This window comes from Lacerta agilis, chromosome 11 (genome assembly GCF_009819535.1).
Source record: "Lacerta agilis isolate rLacAgi1 chromosome 11, rLacAgi1.pri, whole genome shotgun sequence".
Lineage (NCBI taxonomy): Eukaryota > Metazoa > Chordata > Lepidosauria > Squamata > Lacertidae > Lacerta > Lacerta agilis.
This window is the reverse complement of record NC_046322.1, coordinates 30,642,084-30,664,104: the sequence shown is the minus strand read 5'-3', so window position 1 is coordinate 30,664,104 and position 22,021 is coordinate 30,642,084.

Below are 22,021 nucleotides of genomic sequence, written 5' to 3'. Positions count from 1 at the left end.
TGTAGCCTGCTATGAAAGAGCTGCTGAGATTCAATCGATGAATACACATAGATGACATCATCCTATGAAACCTGTGCAGTCAGGGGTGTAGGAAGGGGGCAGGTCGCCTCATGTGCCATCATGGAGGGGGGTGACAAATTATCAAGGAACAATTACTCCCCAAGGCTGGATTATTTACTTCTGTGTGCTTGTGTATCTGTGTCTCCCTTGTATCTATTAGAGACTACTCTCTCGCCTTTCCTTTGATATCTATGCTACCGATTACTTCTGCCGTTTTAATTTTAGAGAAAGTGTTTAATTTAAAAAGGATCTGTACTATAGAATACAGTGGTAACAATACATTGAAGACAAGTAAATATTTTGGGGAGGGTGGTCCCAGAGCCCTAGCGCCACCATTCCAAAGAGGATTAAAATGGGCGGACTTTGGTACTCTTTTGTCCTGTCCCTCCCCCAATGTCTTTCTCTTTATCTGAGCTGGCTCCCTGCCTGTTACATTACATGCGGGGAAACCTGTGTGGGGTTCCTCTACCTGTGTAAAGTCTTCAAGCTGTTCCTGCACGTGCCTGACAAATCTGCCCCATTGTCAAAATTTATCTTTCCCCCCACCTCCAGTCTCCATTGTGTGTGTCCTGGCTGCGGGGGAAAAACAGAAGACGGATTGCCATCGGTCAGGGATGGTCTAGTTGAGATTCCTGCCATTGCCCCAGGGGTTTGGCTAGATGACCCTCAGGGGTCCCTTCCAACTCTACAATCTCTGGTGCAGGCTTGTGCAGAGTTTTAGGTACAAGTTGGATGCAAGGGGTGCATAGGATTGCAGCCCATCTTATGCACCGTCGGTTCGGAAATAAGTCCCACTGCTCATGATGAGACTAGATTGCTGCTGTGCAGTCCTGTTTTTTAAATAAATGTTTTCCTTTTCAGATAATACAGAGCATGGTGAAATCACAATAAATAAAATCTCCCCTTCAGTAGTTTCAAGCACTACTACAGGTTCCACATAATATCTGTACTGCATTGTTTACTGTGACAGAACCTGCACTTTGGAACTCCCTGCCTATTGCAACAAAGCACGTGCCTTTGCTAGACACTTTTCAGGCACCTGCTAAAAGCATTCTTCTTTAGGCAAGCATACGTAGATGCTTAGGAAGTTGAAGAAATTTAAATGTTAATATTTTAGCTTTTGTATGTTTTAAAGTAGGATTGTTAATTTTTCTTGATTTTACTGCTGTGGTGTTTGTTTTTGTTTTGGTAACCACTTTGCAGGTTTTTAAAATAATAAATGTTATTAAATAAATAAACAATAATATAAATAAAATAACACAAGCCAAAACACAATCCATCCTGTAGATTAAGTATCTGTCCATAGTCGCCTACTTGTTATCAGAGGCCCAGAATCCACATTCCTTTGTAAGAAAATAGGAAATAATGTAAAACCTTTTTTGCAGGCAAAAGAAAAAAAATCAATGTGGGGGGGTGGCAAGAAATTTTCCGCACCGGGTACCACCTGACCTTCCTACGCCTCTGTGTGCAGTAACTAATACATTATTGACAGGATTACCTTGTTCCTCTAAACCAGAGGTTTTCAAGCTTACTAGCCCCAGGACCTTTCAGTGGCTTCCCACTCACTTGGAAGAGCTGTAAGCAATATTTAAAGTACCAGTAGTCTACAACCATATATTCCTGCATTGCTGTGGATGAGGAGAGTCAACTTCTGTCTCCATGGATGATGGGAGAGCCATGTCCTTAGACTGAGTAGCAGAGAAGGAATGGTGAGGCTTCTTCTCAAGTGAGGCAACGGGTGCATCATCAGAATCTGAGTCCTCCGCATACCAGCACTGGCACCCTGATACAGGGGACTTGAGACAGACAAACTAGGAAGCAGGACCAAAGAACAATCCAGGAGGCAGGACGGACGAATAAAACAGGAGCAGAGGACCACCTGAGAGTCAGGACCAAAGAACGACCAATATACAGCAACACACCACAGCTCAAGAAGCTGTTGTTTAGCTGCACAATGAGCTCTTTATACTCCTTTCTGTCCAGAAGGAGACAACGGTGTGCTAGACTGGGCAGAACCAGTCCGGAAGGTTCTTCACTGAGAAGGATGATAACTACAGTTCAGTGGCTCACCACATCAAGCAGACTCACAATGACTCTTGACATCCCTATGTTGTAGTCCCAAGAAATCAGCCCATGCTGAAGCTGCTGGTTGTCCTCAGAGTGTGGGGGAGCTTGCATTGTCATCAAGATCATGGCTGGAGGGAAAGGGGCATGTCCACACCTGCAGTTCAGATCTTGATCATCTCCTGCACCTGCTATGGCAACAACAAAAGACTGTCACATTAACAACAGTCAAGCATGTCATCTGTCATCTGCTTTGGCTCCTAGTTATCAATATGAATGAACCTGTGCAGTCAGGTTCTGCCATTTCTGTAGCAAATACAAGATGCAAACAAAATTAAAAGTTCCAAAGTCCCCATTCTTGAAGAAGGATGCCACACAGGGAAAGACTCAGCCTGTACAGCAGTAATGACATAATAAATAAAGGGTGGAAGAGTGTAATTTTCCAACAGGAGGGTCAAAGAAGAACAGGCAGGGATCATTTAACACATGTCTGATTGATGTGGACCACACACACGCTCAACACCACAGACCCAGAAGTGGCCGGAAAAAGGGGCGAAATGGGAGTGGGATGGGGCAGGCTTAAGCACACTCCACCAACTTGAGTGGGGGCCAAGAACACAACCCCAGCACAAACAGGGAGTTGCCTTATTTGAGCACAGCGCAAAGCAACTGAAGTAGTACTGGTTTAATTAAGATTGTAACGAAGTTGAAAAGTGGAATTCTCAGATCAGAAGTGGGGGAGGGGGCTATCTGATGTATGGTAATAGACACACCAGAAGATTACACAAAAGTGAGAAGTGAAACCTCAGGTTGTTCATGAACAATGAAATGTAATTATGGCAGAAAAACACAAAGAATTGTGAAATGCATGCACAATGGGCAAGGTGCCTGTCTCATGATCTGAAGGTTGTGAGTCTGAGCTTGCATGGGGTGGCAGAACTTTTCCCACCCTCGTGTAAAAGACAGATCTTGTCTATAAAAGCTGTAACACCTTCAGTGTGATACTTGAGTCTCAAATTAAAATTTAGAGAGCCAGTGGAAGTATAGGAACACAGTGTCAGCAGTGCTATTTTCTAGAAAAAGAGGTACCCGGAACTCACCATGAACGCCTCCCTGTGTTCTCTTATAATAGCAATGGCACCACCTGAGAAGTCCGTTCTAGTGAGTTCCAGCTGAAAAAAAGCCCCTGAGTGTCAGACTAGTACCTGAGAGACCAGGGTTCAAATACCCCTCTCGGCCATGAAGCTGACTGAGTGCCTTTGTGCCACTCGCCACAGTTGTGCTAGGGTTGTTGTGAGGATACAATGAGAGAACAAACTCCTTGGCGGAAAGGCATGTAATCAATAGATAATAAAATATTACCAGATGTAAATAAAATTTATCAGCAGACTTATTCAGCTATCAAGTGGCAGCGATGTATGTTGCAGCAAAAACAACAAAAGTATTCTAGCAATCTCAAAAGACTAACAAATTTTCCTATGGCATAAGCTTTCACAAGTTTCAATTTCCTTCATCAGATACATGAATTATAACTCTCAATTGCAGTATATACAGATTATTGTAAAGGGTTGTAAGTTTTGGAGTCAGAGCAATGAAATGCAAGAGGTGCAGATAGTAACAATTCAATCAGAACTGAAATGTATTCAAAATATGCACAGAGGACACTAGTCTATGAAAGCCTATGCTGTCATAACATTTGTTAGCCTTTAAATACCATAAGGACTCTTCGATAGAATGGAGTATGATCTACTGGGACACTCCTATGAATGGATCTGTCCAAAATCACATAACACTCTGACACAGCTCAAATTCATTTCAGGATAATTTGTGCAGGAGGACTTCCTCATGGACTTCTAAAAAGAGAACAAAGTACCGAAACTATGGGGTGTGACATTAATTTTCCCTTTTCATAAGAAAGGAAATAAAACAGAATGTAATGATACTGAGGGAATATCATATGCTGAAACTGGATCACAACAATGACTAAGATGATGGACTGGAGAACTTTTGTCTTTGAATAGTATCAGGGGAAAAACTAAGCTGGAGAGAAGAAGAACTTGAAGAGGCAGAATTAAAATGGCAATGCAAACAGGGCAGGCTATTTACATTGCCAAAGCAATGGAAAGTGTCAGAAGTGAAACAAATATCAACTCTGTCCTTACCTTCCCTTCCTGCTACAGCTAAATAACTCTCCTGTCTCGCCTGGTATATCTGCAATATGATCTGTTTTGTTAGTAAGTAGAACTGTGAGAAACTTGGGCAAAACCTGACTATAAAAAAACCCCTTAATTATTATTTTTCTAAGTGCTCACAAGCAACAGAGGGAGACTAATAAAGTCAACTCAAATCTTCAAGAATGAAAGAGAGAGAGAAAGGGCAAGTGTAATTAATTGTATGAAGGTTTTCTCCAGAATATTCATTAAAAGAGGACACAATATGGCCATTTAACTGACACATTTTAGCAAATGCACAGATCTTTCCCACTGATAGCAACACACTTCACATGCTTCGGAGATGCCCTGTGTGCCTATCCAATTTTCTTCCTTTGTCCTGTTTTTGGCTGATCACATGAACATCTAGCAAACAGTATACAGGCAGGGGAGTACCCAGGATCAAAACTGGGGGGGGGGCAAAGCCATGGTTGTTCAGGTTGTGACATTTCGCACGGAAAAGGTGAATGAAACCAAAATGTTAAGAAAATTATATATAATTATAGCAGTGCTTTATTACGGTAGTTATTACAATGATTTGCTTGAAAAAAAATTAATTTTTATTCCTAGTTACATGTCTTATACTAATATCATTTTTCTTGGGTTTGAAAAAACTTGCTCAAAACTTTCGTTTCAATCCAGACCCCATCCACATCCATTATTAAAAAATAAAGGAAAAATGCACAGATTACCTGAAACAGCTGGCAGCAGGCTCGGGCATGGTTGGCTGCTGCAAATGGCGCTGAGCCAGCTCCTGCTCTCAGCCATGCAGAGCTGCCCGCCCAATGGCTGCACCGGGAGGACGGAGGAGGAGGGAGTATGCAGTGAGGGAGAGGCGGGGAAATGGTGCTGAGCCGGGGAAAACATGCTTCTGAAAAAAAATGTAAGGGGGGGGGAATGCTTTGATAGCCCTGCTGTGTATAGTGTGGGTCCTGCTTGTTCCTATGAATGGGGTCATGGACTTCTGCCCCCAAAGTCCTGCCCTGGCGACACCCCATCCCCTGTTTCCAACAGAGCTGGCAAGATGCCCCCGCTTTCCCTCTGTCCCCAGCAGTACCTGAAACTGCCCCTTTCCAAAGAGGCTTCATACATATCCAAACTGCCTTTAGCTACCCCGTGAACCTTGACATGTGCAGGAGAGATGCTGGAAACCCCCCCCCCCAAAACAAAAACATGGGCCGCGTTTCTGCTCGGTCGGTAGAGTCGGGACATCTTCTCGTCATTCTGAGGCCCTTCCCGCTCCTCCTTCGCCTCCGGGACAGGAGCTGCCTTGGGCAAGGGGGGGCAAAGGGAGGAACTCGGGTGGCGGGGACAGCAGCCTCCTCCTCCTCCTCCACTGCCTCCCCTTCTTCTCCCTCTCTCTCTTCCTGCCCCACTTCTTCCTCAGCATGATTGACGCCGATCATTTTGCTTCGGGGGGGGGGCAGCTGGCTTCTAGGGGGGGCAGCTGCTCCCTGCTTGCCCCCCCTTGGGTATGCCTATGTCTACAGGAACATTTGCAACTCCCAGCGTGCTCTGAGGGCAGGATTGCACGTCAGAGGCATTGAGCTGAGCAAGCATCCCTGCAACTGGCTTGCTTATTTACTTCTTTATGCCATTTCATTACTTATGCTTCTGTAGAGAAGCTGTTCAAGGAAAAACAATTTTCCTTTAGAGGAGAAATTGTGAATTGTGTGTTTAGACCCTTTACCTTTCCCCAAATTAAATTCACACAGGAGTCAGATATTTGGTTTGCACTTTGGCAGAAATTTAGGCCACAACTTTATTTATTACAATCAAGTGAGTGTTTTCATAGGTTCCGGTTCGACTATCTCCCTGCACCCTTGCAGGCAGCGCCCATCCCAGAGCCACGTTCATAGGACAGCCAAGGATGAACACCAGGGACAGTTGATGGAGGGTACACCAAACAGCCGCCCTGATGTCCCTGGACTCGGGCGTGGGCCGAACCCCTTTCGGGGATCGCCAAACCAGTGAGTCCCTGGATTCCTTTACCGGATACCCCTTCATTGCATAGGTGTGGCCAAGTCACGTGCCACACCTATCACCTGAACCAGAGCCTATCTGCAACCTTACAAGTTGTGACGATTTGCTACGCAGCAGGCAGAAACCCAAATGGCACCAGCTAATCAGCTGAGTGGGGGAAATTCTACCGTGCCCCTGCCCCAAAGCAGGCGACACACGACAGCCTAGCAAGGTCAAGCGCAACGCCCTAAAATAGGGAGAGTGGGTCGGGTGTCCAATGTGATTGCCCAAGGAGGAAGCTTGTAAGCCACGCATGGCCCTCTTGAAATAGTTTTGACACAACCACTGATTACAAGCCTATATTGGGTGATCTAGCACAAGAGTGATGTAATTTGTGGCCCTTAGATGATGTTAGGCTCTAACTTCACCATCATCCTCTGACCACTGGCCATGCTGGCTGGGGGCTGATGAGAGCTGAGTCCAAGACATCTGGAAAGCCCTGAGATAGCCAACCCAGCTCTGCAAGATACCATTTCAACAATAATTGAAATGATGACAGAGAAGAAACCCAGCAGGTGGATACAGATGGGCACTACTTAAAAAATAGAGAGAGACTTGTAGTCAGTGGACTTCAAACACTAACTGTTAATATGTTGTCAGGCTTTATGCAGGAATTTGGCAAAAATGAAGTTTTGGACTGGTTCATGTTTCATATGATTCTTCAATTGCACACAATTTCTGGCATGAAACCTAGTTATTAACCATGTCCCAAACCAAAATTTAGTTCAAGGAAGACTAAGCATGCAATAATAAGTAAAGGACAAAGTACCAGCCAAAGCACTGGAGAAACAGCTGTTTGCTTCAGCCTGACATTTCACACAACCAGGATGTGGGAAAACATCTTCAACAAGATACAACATTATTTCCACATAATTGGGAAGGAAATTGTTTGTCTCTTGCTTTTCCAGCACCAAACTGAAACCCTGTCATATGGATTGCCCAATTTGGGCAAGCCCAGCTGCACAAGTATTCCAAACCAGTGGCTTTGGTCAGCCATAGTTTTAGAGATGCCCATGAAGCAATGTTCTCAAGAGATTGCAGTTATTTGAGCCATCAGCAGTGAAAGGAAGAGGGAGCATCCTCCTGCTGGGGGTGATCCTGCCCCTTGTCAAGATAGGGATGAGGCAAAGCTGGTGGAGCTCCAGCAGCAATCTAGCAGATACTCCACAGTTGTGGGCCACTGCACCAGCCCGGAGCCCCTGCAACTTCATTGTCACCTTGCCCAACCGCTATGTGCATCATGGTGAGTGCTACCACACCACCAAGAGCCATGCTGCCATTCACACCACCCCACCTTCGCATGCTTTGGCTGGGAGTCATATACACTGTAGACTTGAGAACCATGAGTTAGAGCATAATCCTCAAGTCATGTGTAGGCCACCAGCACCCAAGTGTTGTGTGTTAGCATATTGCGTTATTGCATCCCTCTTCATAATACTAGAAGCCCGGACCAGCCATTGAAGCTGAAGGTTGATCCAAAACCAGGCAAAAAGGGGGGTTGCACCCTGGCCTAGCTAAACTGTGGAATTCACTGTACAAGATGTACGAGTGGCTACTAGCTACAATGGCTATGTTCCCCCTACACTGTTGGAGGCAGCATTCCTCTGAATAACAGTTGCTTGAAAGCACAGCAGGGGGAGAAAGCACTAGGTCCTGCTTGCTGGCTTCCCATAGGCATGTGGTTGGCTACCATGAGAGCGGCTGCTGAACTTGATGGGTCTGATATGGCTCTTATTATACTCTTATGCACAAATCACTCTATCTGTATTTTAAAAACAGGCCCAGTGCACAGATCACCGTAGCCATACATGAGTTGGAAAGGAAAACTGGCAAACCACCATTGCTGGCTGATGTTATGCAGGCACCAGGGATTGGAAATGTTATGCTTTATGGTTTATTCACACCCATGTTGACAACAATGATGAAAAAGAATGTCTGTATGTGGAGATTATTATTGTAGAGCACAACCCCAATAAGCAGAAAACTAGGCATTTTCCCTTTTTCGCTTCATTTATTTCTTCATGTTTCTGCTGAGAAGCCAACATACAGTAGGATCTTGTTTAACTTGGCCATTTAACTGTGAGAACTTTTAAAAACCCAACTCTGTTTATATAGCACAGAATTCTGGCCATGTTTTAAATCAGTTTTTACCAACAGACCAATTAAGATTATATTTCTCTGCGCCCTCAGATGTGTTTTTTTTTTAACGTGGCCTATAATACACACATGGAAAACACACTAAATGACAATCAACCCAGTAATGAATGCTGCATAAGTTATGTTGTCAGTGATAGCACTGCTCGCTGTGCTTGAATGTATCAGATTTTTCACACTCGAGGCTTGCCCAGATCTTGCTGAATGTGTGAATTCCCTGCTGCCCCTGTGCAAGATAGCTAAGATGAGAAGCATTATACAGCATCATTTGTAGTTTACAAAACAGTCCCAGACACAGAAAAAGCACAGCAAGCCAGCCAACACCTTTTCTTTTCCCCATTCTTGCTCCCAACTAAACATTTATCAGCTCATCTATAAGGTTCACACCTCTTACAGTTGTACCCCTTTCTGGGAGAGCAGGCGCTTCCACCCACTTATTTATTTAGACTGCAATCCTATATGCTCCCTTACCTAGACACAAGTCCCATTGAATTGAATGGCACTTAATTCTGAGTAGGCATGTATAGGATTCCATTGTAAATGACTCACCTGAAAGAAGAAACCAAGATATTACACAGCAGCAGAATGTTATAGTAGTCTCCTTTCCTTTAAGGGAAAAGTTGTCAGGTTTCACATTTGCATACATTTTCATCTTTGGCCTTTTCACCACCATGGGCACAAAAGCAGCTTGGGGAAGACTGATTTTTAGCAGAAATCAACCAGGGGGGCATGCAAGCTCTGCCCCTGCTCATCAATTCCAGCTCACGGTCTCTCACACCTTCTTTTCATTAGGACAAAAAAATAAATAATGTGAGAGTGTTACATGTGTCCACAATGTAGCAACTGTGTTATTTGGCCCTGAGCTATGCTTTATTTATCAAAGGCTAGGTTTTAGGAAGGTCGCTCCATCAACTTGTGCCCTAGGCTTGAAATGTCTTCTAGGTTTGGTCAACTTCCACATTTTTCAATAGCACATCAGCGTCAGGTCACAACTCCTTTGGTGGCTTTCATACCTGGATTCCCAAGATCTAAAGCAACTTATGAGCAAGTTCCTACACAGCTTTTTCAGTGATAATGAAATAGCACAGGGGTTTGGAAAGACAGCTTCCATCTGGAAGTTGTTTCAGGACAGGAAAGCATTCTGTTCAGAAATGTACGTATAGAGAACCATTAACGACCATGAACTTCATTCCAATCTTGTTGCCTTTTCCATCCTGTCAATGCCCTTTTTATGTTAAAGTGTCGGTTATATTAAACAAAGTAATTGCACAAGCAGAACAACTCCCACTTGTGCAACAGAACTTACAATCTGCCTTTATCCAAAACAGGGCAACAACACTGTTCCTGTCACATTTTTTAAAAAAATTTTTCTTCTTTACAGCCATAGTTTCCAATCTTTCAAGATTTTACCATACCCTCAATATGCATTTTCCTGCACACTTTTATTCAGAGGCACATAAACCAGTGTACAGTAGGGATTACTCCTAGGTGACTGTAGACTGAATTGCAGCCTTAGAGTGCTGACAGTTGGTATATCTGCTCAGAAATCCCACTTATTCAGTAGGAATTCTATCCACAAAATGTGTGCTTAGAATTGCAACAGTCACCTTTAAATACTATTAATAATAATAATAATAATAATAATAATAATACTTTATTATTGATTATTTATACACTGCCTAACTAGCTGGGTTTCCGCAGCCATTCTGGGCAGCTCCCAATATATATACATACATACATATATATATATATATATATATATATATATATATATATATATATACACATATATATTGGTACACACACACACCAAACAAAATTTTCTTTCTCTCTTTTCTGTCTCCTTTCCATCCATGTTGAAGAGGCATTACTAGTAGTAAGCAGTTGAAAGAAAGGGAAGAGGTGTCACAAAGGAAAATGGGCAAGAATCATCCATCTTATTAGCTCCCCATCAAGCCAGAAGAAGCCAACACCAAGAGCAGTCTTCAGCCTCTACCACTGTAGCTCCACTTTCTCACCTCTGCCTTCTGTCTGGCTCTGGAGTGGCCCTGCTATTAAGCAGAGTGAGGTAACCACTTCAGGAAGGTGATATTGAGTGTCATGAAATGGCGGAAAGTAACCATAATTAACACAAGTAGCTATTTTTTTATTATCCTTATTAGCTTTGACTGCAAGGGAGAGGTATTTCTGGGATTTTCTAACCCAGGTGTCAAAATAACTTGGCTAGCCTTAAGTGGTATGCACTTACTTTGACTTTGGGGTGGGAGGGATTTTTCAGCTCTGCCTCAGGCAGCAAAATGTCTTGACTGGCCAGCACAGACTCAGCTCATGTGAGACCACAGCCATTGCAGTATCCTCAAAACTCTTGACACTGGCATAACACTGTGCTAAGAATTGATGGAAGAAAGATATTTGGTTGCAACCAGTTATTCCTCTGTGCCAGCTTACATAAATGAAAGCAAGTACACAGAGTGCTTGAGTTGGGAAGTACAGGTGTTTTAATTTATAACTGAGCAAAACAATTCTCTCTCTCTCTCTCTCATCTCTCTCTCTCGTCTCTCTCTCTCTCTCTCTCATTTGCCATATGCTTTGAGGCAGTGGTGAGCCCCTACTTGCACCTCACATCTGGCAGCTTTATTCCGATGAAAGCTACAATTAACTCCACAACAATCCTATTTCCAAGAAGGTAGGAGATTCAGTCAGCTTCCCCTGCAATGAATTTGCTCTGGAGGGGAAAGCGGGAGTGAGGAGGCAGCTGGTGGTAAGGAAGCAAGGAATAAATAATCTAAACAGGCCTCCCTTTTCATTTTGCAGATCTTGAACCTTGTATACCACATGTCTCGTCTAACAGCCTTGAGAATGGAAAGAGGGAAAATGCAAGAAGGTGAAGCATGAGGCATCCACCACAGGCTTTTAGTCACTTAGCAGAAAAACATTCAGAGGGTCATAAACAGAGGATTCTATTCAGCCTATAAGCTCAGAGATGGCGCTTAAAATAAAGGAACTTTTGAAACAGTAGGTAAAAGAGGGAGGCAGTGCTGCTTCAAATGCATTCTAAGCTCCCTTTAGGAGCTGTTCTTTATCATTAGGTGAAGTCAGTGATATACATACAGCTGTGCATTGCTATATAGTTTGCAAGAATTAAGAGGATTTGTCTCTGCCTGAAATGATAAATAACAGGAGCATATAATAAATCTCAGGTCTTCATTTGTTTTTGTTTTTTTAAAGCTATGAGTATGACAATAAAGAGCTATAATAGAGTTTCTACATCCTTTGATTACCCAGCTGTTACATGCATGTCGCTTGTGAGGTCTACCACTCAACAGTTTTCTCAAGAGGCAATCCAAGCTTTTATGTCGGGGATGAGGAACCTAGATGTTCTTGGGTACAAGCACTCATCAGCCCCAGCCAGCAGGGTCAAAGGTCAAGGATAATGGGGACTACAATCAAATCATACCACAGCTGAGGAAATTTTAAGTCATGCGTTCATATGGTATTTTCTGTACTCTAATATCCTTTCAAGTTCTGCTGGATTTCAGTTATTGAAGAAGGGGAGGGGGAAGATAGGCTATTTAGTAAATGACATACAGCTCCTCATGTTACTGAAATCATCAGACAACATATAGACATAAGCTCTTTTCCCTGCAGGAGAGCCTGCAGCAAGATAGTATAGCAATATTATTTTACTTTGGCTAAGTTTTATGTAAAATGTCAATTCATGTATATTTCCTACTTGAGAATTGAATGTTTTTTTTTTCAAGATATGAATTAGTAAATGCATTCTGACAGTTCACTGCTTTAACCTTCGGGGTAAGGGAGAAATTTGATTCAGTTCACCTTTAAAGGTGAACCTATGTAATTCACACTTTCCAAAATAATACATGAACCAAAATGCAGCCATACTCCGATGTTCACACTTCTCTGAATCCTAATGTGTACAAAAAGGCAGATGTGAGGGTAACGACGTGAGCATGAAGGTACGTATATGGGTGAATATAACATCTAAAAATTGTATTATGAAAAACTGTTTTGCAAAAATGTGTATACATTTTTAGGATAAATTTACACTGTTGTATTTTCATGAGAACTGATTGGGAAATGGGGAGGACTGGCTGGAGAATGAGAAACTCAGAGAAACCAGAATCCGACAAATTGACCCATCCCTAACCTTCATGCAGGATTCCCACATGGCCATAGCTTCACATTGTATTTATCCACATGTTAGTCCAGCTAAGACCCAAAAGAGTGGGGAAATGGAATAAAACAAACACCCTTTTGTTTCTTAGTTGTAAAGGAATTGCAAATGGGTAGATTCTCTGCCTGGTCCTTGGCTTCAGAACAGGCTTCCTCAACCTCAATCCAGATGTTTTGAGACTACAATTGCCATCATCCCAGACCACTGGTCCTGCTAGCTAGGGATCATAGGAGTTGTAGGCCAAAAACATCTGGAGGGCCGAGGTTGAGGAAGCCTCCTTTAGAATGTGAATGGAGTCCTAGGTGACTCTCCTGTACACTAGGGGTGAGGAACCTTTTCCAGACTGAGGGCCACAATCTAGGAAACCTTCTGAGGGTCACTTTCGGTGGTGGGCAGAGCCCAAGGCAAAAAATGGGCAGAACAGCAAGTGTGAGTGTTTCCTTTGTACAGTAGATAGGCTTCACACAAATCACCCTCTATCCCCCATCCAGATCAATGTTTCCCACACTTGAGTCCCAGCTGTTTTTGGAGTACAATTCCATTATTCCTGGGCCCTGGTCTTGCTAGCTAGGGATGGTGGGATTTGTAGTCCAAAAACAGCTGGAGACCCAACTTTGGGAAACACCGGTCCAGAGGCACTATCAGAGTTCCAGGACACATTCCAGTCAGGGAAAAACAGGTTGTGAGGCAAGGTCCATGAGGTGTGTGGCCTAGAGAGGATTCCAAGGACCAAGTTCAGCCCCAGAGCTAAGTTTCCCCACCCCTCCTATACACATGTGCCTGAAAATAATCCTACTGAACTCAGTTGGGCTTATGTCTGATTTGAAATGTATAGAGTTGTGCTGTAAGACACCAGCACTCCAGCAATTTTTACGGGGACAATTTTACTACCTTTCATGAAAGAGAGCTAAGGAAACTTCCATTAAGTAAGTCCTATGAAATGTCCTTTGCACTGGTTTTTCATTTCATTTTTAAAGGGAAGTCCAAAACAAAATGCTTGCACAGGATCTAGAGATCAGGATACATTCCAAGATTCAAAACTCAGAATCCAAAACAAGGCTATCTGGCTTTGCCCTGAAGAGAGTTCATGGATTACATCTCATTTTAGTAAAAATAAATTATCCAGTCAAGATATATTCGACAAATATATTTTTAATTTAAGAGGCTTAGGAGCTGTCTGCTGTGCTGTTGACATGAAGGGTCCAATCCATGTCTCACTAGAAGGGAATGAATGAACATTGAGGATTATAGCTAGTAAGAGATTAGTTCTTGGCTTCTGTGAGTCAGCAGAGACCCAGGTGTGTGGGTGTGTTTTGTCATTTAAGTCTATATCTCATGCATTTTCTGTGACATGGTGACATTTCAGATTTTTCATAGAAACATAGAATTGTACAGTTGGAAGGTTCCACAAGGGTCATTGTATTCCAACCCCCTGCAATGCAGGAATCTGTCTGTCTATCTGTCTGTCTGTCTGTCTGTCTATCTGAATACAATGTGGCCATTTTGATAGTCCTTTTGGTTCTTGTAAATTCTAATGCTCTGTAACTTCTTAACATACTTTTGTAAAAATACTGGACTTCAAACCCATTTTCTGCAGTACTTCAGCTTTGGTCATAATTTGTTTAGTAATGTGTGTAAGTATACCATGCCATGAAAATTCAACATGTGCTTAAAACCTTAATGATGAGTGGGACTGGATAACAATACCATATTTTAGTGTTCTAACAATTTTATGCTTTAACTGACACTGGCTTGTCTTGAATGTACTTGAACACACAGGGCTCGTATGAAAAAGGTTATGAGCAATATGACCCTGGTACAGTGTAACTTTCCTCCCATGTCTGCAGACTAACACCAAGTCTGATGTTTAATTCAGTGCTTGCTGATGTTTGCCTTGAGACATCATAAACATTGTAGTTACTCCACCAATGCACCTGATAAAGCCTTAGTTTTAGCCAGGCCAATGAGACCAAATTATCTCCAGGAATGCTGTCACAAACATGACTAGCAACTTCCATTGCCACCTTCAAACATTATGCATAATAGGGTATCTTCGCATGATTACCAAGAATTAAGAGTGTATAAATATAACTTTATAGGTGATAAAATGGGAATCAAAGATCATGTGAGCACATTGTTGCCAGTTACTAAAATAATGTTTATTTGTTTATTATATTAATTAATTGCTCTACTTATATCTCACCTATGGAGAACATAGAGTTCAAGGTATCAAAAATGTTTTTCCACCTCCTCGGTTCCCCCTTAAAACAACCCTGTAAAGTAGTTTGGGCTGAGAGATGGTGACTGGTCCAAGGTCCCCATCATGGCTATGTGGGGATTTTCAACCCTGGTCTTCTAGGTCCTGATCCAGGATTCAATGTACTATATTAGATTTGTAGCATTACATTAGCATCGCAGCACACTTTCAAGATGGTAGATGAAAAACCAGTTATCAATTTGCTCAAGGGCTTAGCAATAAGTTTTCGTTCTTCAGTCAACATCTTTGGAGCAGCAGCAGCAGTCTATCTGATCAGTGAGCATTTCAGGAACTTGAAACTCCACAACAAACTTTACCATGGTTCCAGTTCCAGGGGAAGAGATATAACCTTGGGAGCCCAACTAGATTCCAGGCAGAGAAATGAGAAGGTATGGCTCTGGTCTACATACCAGGGAATATAGATCCAGTGTGGTGTAGGGCAAATGTGGGGAATTATTGGTCCTCCAAATGTTGATGAACTACAATGCCCATCACCCCTGGCTTGCTGGGGCTAATGGGAGTTATAGTTCAGCATCACCTGAAGGGTCAAAGGTTCCCCACACGTGGTGTAGGGATTAGACCTTTTGGCTCCCAAACCTCTTTTTCCCATTGACCACCAGTATTTCCCATTCCTCTGACAAACAGAGGAGCAGCCTCCTTTCCTGGCTGTGAGGTGATGGAAGGAATTCTCACCATGTTCCGAGCACAGGAAAATCTCCCACATTGAATGAGGGCTAGACAGAACAGCTTAAGAAATCTCTCTCCTCACCCCTCCAGTTTTATGGCTGTGGTTTCCTTCTCATGCACATAAAATGAATTCATTTGCAAGCACAGTATTCTGAAGATTACTCGAGACAGGGGGAAGAGTGTTACATGTTTGATTTGTTGACACCCGAGGGGGGGGGGGACTCAAGCAAGCAGGAGAGGAATGGGAACTAGAAAATGGCTCTTGTAAGCTGAAATCACGACTGATACATAAGCTCCAATTACACAGCTAGTTTATTCAGGCCACTTTTTAAGCCCCATTAAATGGCTCTGTGCCATGATTCCTTCCTATTTCAGCCTGGAAAATGCAGAACCTCTTCACATACATACACACACACACACACACACGGAACTAGACGTTAACAGGGGGAAATAGGACCAAGTCATTGAATTAAGATAAAATGACCTGCTAGTCCAGTTTGCTTTCTGTATAATCAATTAACGAGGCTGCTTCATACACTTAACTGATGGAAGATGTATATTTGCCACTCTGTGCATAAACATAATTTATTTGTTTACCTCCCCTCTCTTTCCTGCCCAATGCAATTATGCTTTGAGCCTGTGGGCTTAAACATCTAGTTTTCTACAGCACCTAGAAGTTTTTAAGAAATATAAACATAGGAAGCTACCTTACTAGAAGCAGACTGTTGATCCATATAGCTCAGTACTGTCTACACAGGCAGGCAGCAGCTCTCTGGGGTTTTAGACAGGAGTCCTTCCTAGCCCTTCCTGGTGTTGCCTGGGACTGAACCTAGGATGTTCCACAGGCAAAGTGCATGCTCTACCCACTAAGCAGCAACCCTCCTCCCAGTAATCAATAGCCATATGCCTAGATCACCTGCAATAAGAAAGCAAGAATGGCCTTGCTGTGTCAAACCTGGATCCATTAGTTTAGCATTCTGTCTACAATGGTGGCAGCTGATCACCACTAGAAACTCAAAACCAGGGGGTGCCCATCCCCTGTTGTTTTTCTTGTGCATCTGGTATTCAGGGGCTCTTGCTTCTCACAGGTATCTGCTAAGCCACTGAGAACAGGGTGCCTACTTCAGCAGGCTCTTGTGCTCTTATGTGGAGGGAAATGTACAGTGCAGTGTAGCCAGATGCTCTGCTTAGGATTCCAGCACTGCAGCTGTGTTCCTCCCCTCTCCTCCACCTCTCAACACTTTTCCATTTCCCAGCCATCATTTCATGGCCACTGGGTTCACTCCGTGTTCACTGGGCAGTTTTTTCTCGGCCCACTTAGTTATATTCCTAAAGATTGGTTGTACTTCTGCAATTCCTTTGGGTTCCTCCAAGCCTGTTAATAGCACCCTTGGATGGAGCTATGTTTGCCTTGGTCATTTAAGTTGCAATCCTGAGTGAAAATCTGTGCACACACCACATACACACAAAGAGTCTTGGGAACTGTAGTATAAGCATGCTGGGAATTGTAGCTCTGTGAGGAGCATACTAAATTTTCCAGGATTCCTCTGGGAGAATATATTTTAAATGCATTGTGTGTACACAGTTCTAGTTTCCCTGAATTCCATTACACTTACTATTGTGTAGACACATACATGAGATTGCACTGTAGCAATCAAGATCAGTTACTGAAATTCAACTTCCATGAATTTCTCTAATCCTTTTGTAAAGCAATCTTCATGCCATAGTTAGTGCCTTAAGCTAATGATGTGTTGCATTAAAAGGTGCATTCCTAACACTACATTGAGGTGTCAAGGATCGAACCTGCAACCTTCTGCATGCAAAGGCTCTAACAATGAGCTATTCTCCTTCTCCATATTTATATTACACCTGTTTCATTCCCACACCCAAATCAGGACACCACCAACTGCCTCCAGCATTTGCTGAGGAGCAAGTATGTCATATCAGGGATGTCCCTTAATTGTACATACTAGTCCATGTGACATTTGAGGCTGGCTTTGACAGAATTGTGATTGCCAGGCAAAGGTCCGAGCTTTTTAGGGATTAGTGTGTTTTGGCATGCAAACCTAGTTCATGAAGCCATCAAATTGTTACTAACATTAATGTGGAAGACATTTGTTCCAAATAAAAGCTGCTCCTGAATCACATGTAGTCTGAGGAGAGGGCAAAGCTTTCCCTGCCCTCAGTGGCATCTCCAGTGCAGATAACTGGGCTGTTAGAAGTCAGCTGTATGAGCCAATGACAAAGAAAGTCACCTCCTCGTTGTCATGCAGCCTGTTCCTAAATCATCAGCTGTTCATATTGAACAGATTCTGCCCAACACACACAGACAAAAGGCTTGATTCTTGTCAGTGCTGAATTAGTCTAGTAGCTACATTTTGGCTTAAATGTTAGTAGCCCCGAAGGAAAATATTATAAAGTGTTTTGCAATTGTTGGCCTCATTCTTATCACATACTGTGCTGTTTCCCCCTTTCCCATTGCACAGTTAATGACCTACCCAATGCATAGTTTATTTTACTCCCTAGTAAAGAACAAGTATAGGCTAGCCTGCCCTCTAGTGCTTTATGGAAACAGACAGTGCATTCTTGGGTCCTGGAACGGACAAATAAGATTTAGAGCATGAGAAACTTCACACTGCCTTTAAGAGTGAATTTTCAATATGGGGCACACTATGAAACACATTGCCACTGACATCACACAAAGCTCTAAGCGATTCATTCTCTCTCTCTCTCTCTCTCTCTGTGACTCATTCAGTGTTTCTTCAGCATTAGCTCATTGCTTGAAATCTAAGCAAGGAAGTACACCATTCTGACAACTTTCGCTCTGCATATTGGAGACCAAAAGCTGTAGCTCAGTAGCAGAGTACACATTTTGCACACTTAAGACTTCATTCACAGATTTAGCCTCTGGAACCTCTAGATAGAGCAAGGGTAGGGAGTGTGGCCTTCTAGATGTCAGACTGCAATTCCTATCATCCTTGACACAACCCGTGCTGACTAGGATTGATGGAAGTTGAAGTCCAACAACATCTGAGAGCCACAGATTGCTCACCTCATGAGTTAAAGCTTCTTAGATAGTAGTGCTGTTTTTCTAGAAAAAAGGGTGCTGGAACTCACCATGAAATCACCTTTGTTCTCTTAAAATGGCAATGGTGCCCACCTGAAAGTTGCTGGAACTGAGTTCCTGTGAGTTCCAGCTTTTAAAAAGCCCTGGGACTAAGAAACACCTCTCCACTGAGACTTGGATAGCTACAGCATCTTAATCTAGTCAATGCTGGCTGGGTAGACAATAGGACTAAATGTACAATACAGTTTCATATGGTTTGCCAGCAAATTACCTGTTCCAGAATATGCCCGTTGAAAAACGTGTTAACTATAGCTTATAGTGAATAAGGAGAGATTATGGGACACGGGTGGCGCTCTGGGTTAAACCACAGAGCCTAGGGCTTGCTGATCAGAAGGTTGGCAGTTCGAATCCCCGCGACGGGGTGAGCTCCCGTTGCTCGGTCCCAGCTCCTGCCAACCTAGCAGTTTGAAAGCACATCAAAGTGCAAGTAGATAAATAGGTACCGCTCCGGCGGGAAGGTAAACGGCTTTTCCGTGCACTGCTCTGGTTCACCAGAAGCGGTTTTGTCATGCTGGCCACATGACCCGGATGCTGTACGCCGGCTCCCTTGGCCAGTAACGCGAGATGAGCGCTGCAACCCCAGAGTTGGACATGGCTGGACCTAATGGTCAGGGGTCCCTTTACTGTACCTTTATGGGTGATTATGTTGTTATAAAAGTAATTGTCTACCACATTGCACTCCAGTCTTTGTTTAGTATTCTTGTTATAACGTTCTAAACAAATGTAGATGTTTAGAAAATTATGGCACTGCTATTACTGTATTTAATTTTATATTGCATGTTTGATGCAGCATGCTATTTTTACATGGTGCCATAGATTACACTTTTATAATCCTCTGTTCTGAAATCTTTTTTTTTCTTTTTTTTGGCCATGTCATAATTTATCAACGAGAGGATTAAATTTCACATTTGAGAGTAAGGAACAGCATGGTTCCATTTTGTTCTGCAGGACAGATCTTCAGAGCAGTCAGGCAGCTCCTCATTGAACACTACATTAGGAAAACACCAATCAATAGAGTACCATTTCATGTAAACAGGAGGTAAAACGATATACATTCTGTCACAAATTAAACTGAGTGTTTATTTGAACAAACTATTTCATTTAATTAGCCTTACTGGGGATGCTGTGTCCTCTAATTTGATTTCCTAATATGTTTAGCTAATGATGGGATTACATTTTGACTTCCGAATTTATTTCATATTATAGAGCTTTAATATTAAATGGGGTCATGCCCAAGAGTGAAAGAATTAAAAATCTCATAGTGGTTGCATTTGACCTAGACTAGTCTTCCCCGAGCTGGTGCCCTACAGCTGTTTTGAACTACAGCTATCATAATCCTTGACCTTTGACCATGCTAGCTAACAATAACACTTCTCAAACCAATACTGTACACTAATCGAGTTCTCTAACCAAATAATATGTACAACAATGTATATATATTCAGGGAAGATGTGTGTAAAATGCATAAATCAGTGAAAATAATATACAAAAATGCATTATATTAGGGAACATTGCAAAAAAAAAAATGTGTACATTAGTGAAAACTGCATAGAAAAAATATGGGTGGAGTCCAACATAGTGCTAAATCTTTTTGTCAGTGCAAGGATTTCTCCTTAGGCAACATAATATTCTCCCTCCTCTCCCTCCTTGCTGTTCTGTGGGTTCTCTCAGCCTTCTGGACTGAATTTGGTGAGAGCGAGGGAAGGAGCGGGGGAGAAAGTCCCATTACTGGGTCAGGATAGCTCAATACAGCTCTGTGTTTATTAGAAGAAATTCGATTCCGATGGATTCCCATGAGGATTTAAAATCAAAAACAAAAGCACGTCACAGATACTTGAAGAACTGTGGAGAAATTAATTTAAGATTTTTAAAAAGTGAAAATTAGAGAAGCAAAATTGACTCAGTCATCAATCCTGACCCGTTTCCAGTTTTTGCTAAAGAACAGTAAGAGTGGCCAGGACAGCCATCCTTTGGAGGTAGGGGGTGTTTCGACAAAAATAAATCTGCTGTGAAGTATAGAAGTTTCAATGTCAATAGCTGAAGGGTGGGAGTCAGCAAACACGTACCTACAGGCCTTATTTAGTTTTGCAAATAGGTAAACTGCTGAGTAGTTGGGACCTAGCTTCATTTGAATTCATCTGGCATTTCAAGGAGAGTGTAGAAGTTAATGTCAAAACACTCTATTTTTAAAAATAGGTGGATTCACATTAAGCTCAGAGGTGGATGGTTAATTCATTTGCACACCAATTTACTGTATTTAAGCAGCGCTGGAGAATTTGTCACCTCCATTATTTAGGGAAACCATTCAGCTTGCTTTAATTAGGAAGATGGATCACAGTTTTACAGACAGAATACAGACATCATTTTTTTAAAATTCTCAAAGTCATTTCAGTTTGTTCCTGAACAAATTGCTACTTGGGGAGAATTTGGATAAAGCAGGGCCCCGGACTTAAGTTATTGTAGTAGCTCTAGCTGGCAAGTTAGGTGAAACTGAATTAAAGCTGGCAATTCTTAACTGGTTCTCTTTTCATTTGAAAGGCTTTGAGTTTATAGGAGATGGATAAAAGTAAATAAGATCAATGTAGGGTTAGAGAAAATTGGTGTTATTATTAGTGCTAAATGGATTTGAAGGCTTGTGGGACATGAAATGTTCCCCTGAAACCCTTACCCAAAAGTACGTGTAACACAAATATGGTTTCCCTTTGCTTACCTTGCGGGAGAGGGGTGTTTCCCACCAGGAATTGGTTTACATTGGGGGGGGGGGGAATCCCAGATTCAATTACTGGCAGGGCTGGACAACCCATGAGGCAAGGTGAGGTGCCTGCCTTGGGTGGCAGGATCCACAGGGGCAGCAGAAGTACTCCCACTGTAAATATCAATATTGGCCATACTAAGAGCTTGGTCCCCTGCTTCTTCACCTTTGGTGGGAGGTCTCCCACAGCCATTCCTCCTCAAGTCAAAGGGAAGCATCATCAGTAGTAAAGTATTTATCAATCACCTTCACAGCTTCAGGGATGGCTGTAGCCTTTTTGTGTGTTGCCCATGTGTGGCCTTTCAGAACCAAATATCAATTTCCATTCGGGCGGATCTGCACTCATGGGTTTTTAACATTAAGTAAAGCAGAAGGTACTGCAGAGCAACCAGCAGGCCAGCAGTAGGGAGACAGTGTTTCTTTAGGGAGAAAAACAAAGGTAAGAAACACCTTGAATTACAAGTATGCCCTGCAATGTTTTAGAACGATATAT